The sequence below is a fragment of the Betta splendens genome, chromosome 16 (genome assembly GCF_900634795.4).
Source record: "Betta splendens chromosome 16, fBetSpl5.4, whole genome shotgun sequence".
NCBI lineage: Eukaryota > Metazoa > Chordata > Actinopteri > Anabantiformes > Osphronemidae > Betta > Betta splendens.
The window spans coordinates 8313878-8320225 of record NC_040896.2 but is presented as its reverse complement, the minus strand read 5'-3'; the positions used below and the strand labels follow the sequence as shown (position 1 = coordinate 8320225).

At 43.7% G+C, this 6348-nt stretch overlaps 1 long non-coding RNA gene across 1 annotated transcript; it reads left to right on the top strand.

Moving 5' to 3' along the window:
* Positions 1–60: 60 nt before the first annotated feature.
* On the top strand, positions 61–4058 carry LOC129603113 (uncharacterized). The gene is made up of 3 exons (XR_008692725.1): positions 61–714; positions 797–987; positions 2131–4058. It is a non-coding gene; the product is annotated as an uncharacterized LOC129603113 (long non-coding RNA).
* Positions 4059–6348: the final 2290 nt, after the last annotated feature.

Sequence of the window (6348 nt, the reverse complement as noted above, 5' to 3'; positions counted from 1 at the left end):
AGCCCAATGAATTAATGTAAAACCAAAGACAGCGGGGCTGCCTGGACTGTTTGTGCTCCAAAGCGCCTTCATGGCGGTGAACCGGGTGCCTGCAGGGGCGTAGCCACAAAAATGGAAGCCCCATATTATGGCCCCATGTCCAGAGTCCACCCGAATAAGCTTAACAACTTTGATAGCCTACGCAGACAAATTAGATGTAATCATGAATGCAGCCATTGCTTCTGTATTTTTAGGCAAGCTCCTAAATGTGCACATACTGTATGTGTTTGATGGAATTTGACCAATAGCAGAGAACCGGTTTTAAAAAATGATGATGATGAACATTATTGGGCGCTAGCTAGATGTGCTATATTGACATGTGTTTGCTGTTTGCGTGGTTGCCTATGCAGCGTGGCATAGCTGGCATGGATTTGGAGCATACGTTGTGTACGTTGGATACACAACTACTGTATTAGTAATGCTGCAACGCCACACAGCTCATTCACCACACCCCAAAAAAGCCTGACATTGACCAACAGCTGATCGTTCACTTGGCATCAGTGTGGCACAACAGTTGTCTCGGCTTCTCCTGGCCGCGTGTCAAGGTGTCCTTGTACAAGACACTGAGACCTTGTGTAGGCATCGTCATCCGCATCTACATGCAGCTGTGTGCTGACAGTGTCCTCGTGGCGATCACTGGAGTATAAGGAGAACTGCTTACTGGAAAACAAGATGGTACAGACTTCATTTTCCTTGTTGCTTCTTTCTTTGCTGTCTCTGTGAACTGAAGCATATAAACAGGGTTTTTTTATTTCAGGTGAAGCGATTCATACAAAGTGCTGTCACATTCTTATCTCTTATACTCAGTATATATCTGAGTAAATGTTTCTCAAAAGACAGTTCACAAAAGAATTCAAATTATTGTGCAGCAGTGAACCTCAGAGTCGATTTTAAGGCCTTACACGTCACAGGACTCAGAGGGAGGAACTGAAACGTCTACACACAGAGGTAATTTTTTATGCACTTGAAGGGATGTGAATTTCCTCATAGTGAAATGCTGTAATTATCTGCACAGTTTTCATAAGGAATTGCAAAAATCCACTTTGAGAAGCAGATTTCACCAATCACATGAAGTTGAGTAGTTACTCAGAGCTTTTGCTGCGTTTTTGATGTTGTCATGTTTTGTCTATCAACCTCATTGTCTGTTTGAGCTCAATAAGACCCAAAACAATATTATGAATGGACTGGTGTTTGAAAATTTTCCCTACATTAAAGCTCTGTGACTTAGAAATTCATGCATTGACTTAGTAGAAAAGTCAATCACTGTGTTGAATGATTCTCTTAGTCCAAATAACTCCACGCTTCTGCAGCACTTTCATGGAATATTTAAAGTGTAACCTCACTCACTGCGAAACAAACTCTCCCATTCACTGAACCAGCACACGCCAGGCACTAAAACACTTCCCGCATCAGTTTGCAGCCAGTGCACAGGCTTGTCATTAGCTGATTTTAATAACATCAAACCTACTGTACAGTGTAGTGAAGTGTATATAATTACGATCGTTTGAAAATCGTCATCTAATCTTACTTCAAACAAACCTCTGCATATCAATTTACTGGTGAATTACTGGATACATCTTTTAATATCAAATTAAATTACAGCTTTGGGGGTGAAACCATGACAAGTGACTGTTAAAGTCACTCTTAGTTTAATAGTCGGCTATTAATTTAAACATGCAAAGTAAATGCATGTTTGTTTTGCAAAAACATGGTTGTGCATAATAAATAATGAACTTGCTTTTTTGTCTCTGCCAACACAAGCAGATGTTGTTGTATTTTTAATAAACACTGGAAACTGGTGTTTCCAGACACGGGTTGTTTGAAATACAGTTAATCAATAATTAAATATAAAGGCTTCAGACATTAGGGCATAAAGTCCTGTGTGGTGAAAGCAGGTTAAAAAGTGCTTACCGATTTTCAACAACAAATGTTTCTACTGCATGTGTTATATTTTCTGTTAACATGAGGAAATGCTGTTGACTGACAGACTGAATTTGCTGTTGGATGTCGACGCAGAACCGCACTAAATAACTGAGCATGGCTGTTAAAGCTTTCATTTGTCTTTCTGTGTTCATGCTTTGGCACTGACAGGTTGGAGAACGGCTGTAGTTCAGAGTAAATGTTTGACAGACGTCACTAAAATACCAGTTTAAGGTTTGTTTAATGTACATTAACATTTATATCATACATTTGTAAAATAGCCAGAGTTCATTTGTAATATTATATTAATGCAGCTGTGGCACGATTAGATGTTCATCTGATTTGCTCCATTACAGTGGTTTCCACTTTAACCTCTTCACTGGTTTGACTGACATGTAATCTCTACCTGTCACATGTGAAAAGGCTCCACATGCAGCATTTACCAGCATTTGATGGCCCTCATTACGTTTCCCGCAAAAACAGCCACTGCCAGATAACTGCAACCACATGACTGCCCATTCTCATTAAGTCCTACTTCCAGGCTCCTGAGCAGGGGGTGTAAAAGCATAAAAATGTATAATAGAAGAATAGGATGCGTGTGTAAAAGTTGTGTATAATCAAAATCATAATTTATAAATCTTAAATGTTCTTTGCAGGGTGAACATTCTGACTCTGAGAATAGAAGAAGTATTGATGTTAATATCTCTGTGAAATATAAAGTAGGTAAGTAGGTACTTTGTTGCTCAGTCATCAATTATTGTTAAATATATTTATTATGGATTTACATTTGCATAGAACAACCTAATATTGAATAAATCTGTCAACTGATAAGTATTTCTTACCATGGTTACAATACTTGCTCTTCAGGTGATCTGAGTACGTCATAATATTGTTGACCAGTGGTTTCCCTCGTGTTATTCAATCTGCCTCAGAAGAGCACACGCCATTTTCTTGCCCTTTTGTTGTAACTATCTGTAAAAAGCCCACACTGAAACGTAAAACGCGGCTTGCTCAGAGCTAAAGCCTTTATTGTCTGGATTAATAACCCCGTATTCAGAGGTAATGGCTCACAGGAAGAACTGTTCTTTTCCTCTGAGATCAGTAGGAACGCCTGAGGAGAAGCTCGCTCGTAAACTATGAGGAATAAATTGCTCAATAACTGGCTCCAAACCAGCATTCTATGTAAAACGCACTCCTCGTGAGTGAAATGTCAGTTAATTACAGTTATGCATAGAGCACAATCTCCACAAAGGAAGACTGGGAATCAATAAAGCACACGGGACAGAAGGCTGTTATTGCTGTTTACTTAGAGATTCTACAGGTCGCTGCATCCGGAGACAAGTGGCGTGACGTTTACCTCCAATCAGGAGAATGTCCTTCATTTGATTTGACTAATCTGGGACAGACGCGGAGCATCTGTGAATCAGGAACCCGGCTATTGATCCATAAACATCACCCAATTAAACAACCTGGGAGCCTCGGGCCAACATTTAGTCTGTGTCTCCAATGACCCCATTTTGAGTTTCTCTGAAGAAACACAGATTTACATGAGAATCTGTGTGTAAACAGGACCGGTAGCAGAGACGACCTCAGAGACAAGATATGATTTGTGAAGTTTTTTTAGTGATTCACAAGTTGTGTTATATGGAATATTATTGACCTCAGGATCACATACTTACCATTAACTCAAATTTTATGTTGTACTATTTGTTGTGAATAAGACTAATTCATGAACACGTTTTCCTACAAGCACAACACCTTCCTCAGGCACGGAGGCATTTATCTCCCCTGCACGCTGTCTGTGTGCTGCAGCGCTCCTTGTTCTTCTGCTTTCTTTTTCTGTGTGGGCAGTTTATTGATTTCTCTCTGTAGGCGATGGAGAAAATTCCTATTGTGAGATCAAAATAAACTGATGAATTATAAAAAGGGAAAAGTGGGCCGTGCTGCTCCTGCTGCTGCCTTTCAAGCTCAGCCAGCTTGGCAGGTATGGCGCTCAGTGTCAGTTCGGATCTGGCTGAGTGCGTAACATGCCACCCTCATTCTAATGAAGGTCTTTTGGATTACCCTCCACAGTCATTAGATCAGCATAATAAAGGGACTCGGGCCAGTGTTCGAGGAGGAGTGGGTGGGGCAAGGGTCGGGTACTCGGTGTGACAGACAGCGACCTATTAGGCCTACATGTGAATGGGAGGACGCTTCAGTGAATTCACTTCCTCAGTGCGTCCCCCACAGGCCCCAAGGTCGTGTCTGCTCGCCGCTAAGGACGCTTTTGTGATGGAAATCCTGTGGACAAAGTTTAACCCTCGAAACAATCCAAAACCTGGTCCTTCGTGTTCGCTGGTCCCCCGCAGGTCAACCCTGCGCCTGCCTAGTAGTCTGCCAGTCCCGTGGCAGACCCCTGTTATCAGACCTGCCCTCAGATCGGACGATAAAGGGTTTTAAGTGTCCTGAGCGTGTGTGTGTGTGTGTGTGTGTGTGTGTGTGTGTGTGTGTGTGTGTGTGTGTGTGTGTGTGTGTGTGTGTGTGTGTGTGTGTGTGTGTGTGTGTCCTAGATGTTGTAAATGAGAGAGAAGCAGCAAAGACGATAATGGATTCAGTTCTAACAATGTGCATTAAATGATGGGCTCAAGCTGTTGACCTTTGTGCTTAATTAGTTGTTGAGGTTTATTTAACCCATAAATATCATTGAGATCAATATTTCTTTTACAACAGAGACCTAAGAACCCAAATACGCTCAATAAGCACAGTGTGTTTAGAGTAAGTCGATGCAACCTGCCAAGATGACTCACTCAGAAGGAAACATGGGAACTTGGAAACAAGCACCAAACGTCTGGGGGGAAGTTATTATTACTTTATTCAGAATCCCTTCACAGCCGAACAGCAAACATGGCACCACACAACGGATTTAATTGAATAGGTGTGAATCTGTTTCTGATCTGATTCCTGGGCGACGGTCACTTCATAAATCTGAGTACATGCCGAGCAGGAAGCAAACAACTTTTGATTGGTGTATTTGCATAAACGAAAGACAGAGAGCGGATGAACTGCATTGCATCACAACAAAGCAGCGGCCTCTTACGCGCGTGCACGGGAGCCTTGGCGTGCACGTGCCTCCGCTGTGCTTGCGTGCGAGTCACTTTCTACCTCTGAACACAAGGTGGCGCCGTGAGACCTCGGCTGGAGCCTCCTCCCTCCTCTCCCCTCGTGCTCCTTCATGGCTGCGGTGATATTGGTGCCGCTGTCAGCTTAATGTCACGGAGCCGGAGTGAAGAGGACGCGACTGGGGCGCGAGCGCGTGGAGGCGTGGGAGCCTCGTTTTCCCGCTCGTGCTCATGCGTGTGGGAGAAGTGGATTTCGACAGCGCTGCGGCCGTGATGAGGCGAAACCACAGCAGGCAAAGGTCACGCAAACCGCTCATCTTTCAATTCAAAGCGGGATCCGAGCGTGGATGGTCTGAGGGTGGAAAATGAGCCCCGGCCCCGAGTCTTCAAGGCTTCATTATTTCACCAGGTGTAATCATCCCGCTGAAATGTCACCGAAAACCATTGGGTCTTTAGAGAGTTGTTTAGATTTTCTTTAACAGCATTAAGTCCTAAATGAGCTACAAGCTGGAATGGAAGCTTGTCTGACGTTTGCTCTAAAACTCTGCTCGTTTCAAAATGTATCCTTCATCCTGACATTTCTGGGCCCCAAAACGCTCAGACATAAATGCTGAGGAGTCCCTTTAGAGCAAAAAGTACAAATCATCACAGTTGACAGAGCTCAGGTCGTTCTTCCACAAACCCCCTCCAAACAAACCAACAGACCTCCTCTGAGGCTGCAGGGGAGGTTTCAAGGCTGCCTCCTTCTATTTTGGGGTCAATTGTCTGATATGTACCTTTGAGTGGAGATGGCCGTGCTCCAGTTTGCCCTGAGTCAGTGCCGTAGACGGGATTGTGTCTGATTTGTGCGCTGATGGTTCGCAGCGCCTCTTTTTCCTGCAGCGGAATATTGCTCCCTGTGTTTCCATCTTCACCTCCCTGCATCCGCGAGGCGTCTGGAGAACGTTTTGCCGTTCTTCATCATCAGATTAGATTTTGATTTATCCTTAACACACAACAACAGCTGGGAGTTCCCCAGCACCAGTGGCTGTGGGAATCGCCGCTGGAAACAGCTGGTGCTGGATTCAAACCAGTGACCCCATCCTTCCACGTCCCTGTCCAGCAAAAACATCTGCTGTGTCACGTAACAGCAAGTTTTAGTTTCAATTCCAGAATGAATCTTTCTTCATTTAGGTCTCACAGTTCAGTCTCCCTCCTCTTTGCATGTGCACACTCGTAATGTAATGAGGAACTTCCTTCTGGTTGTAATGAGAGCTATCAGTTGCCATCGAAGGAATTCACTGATGAG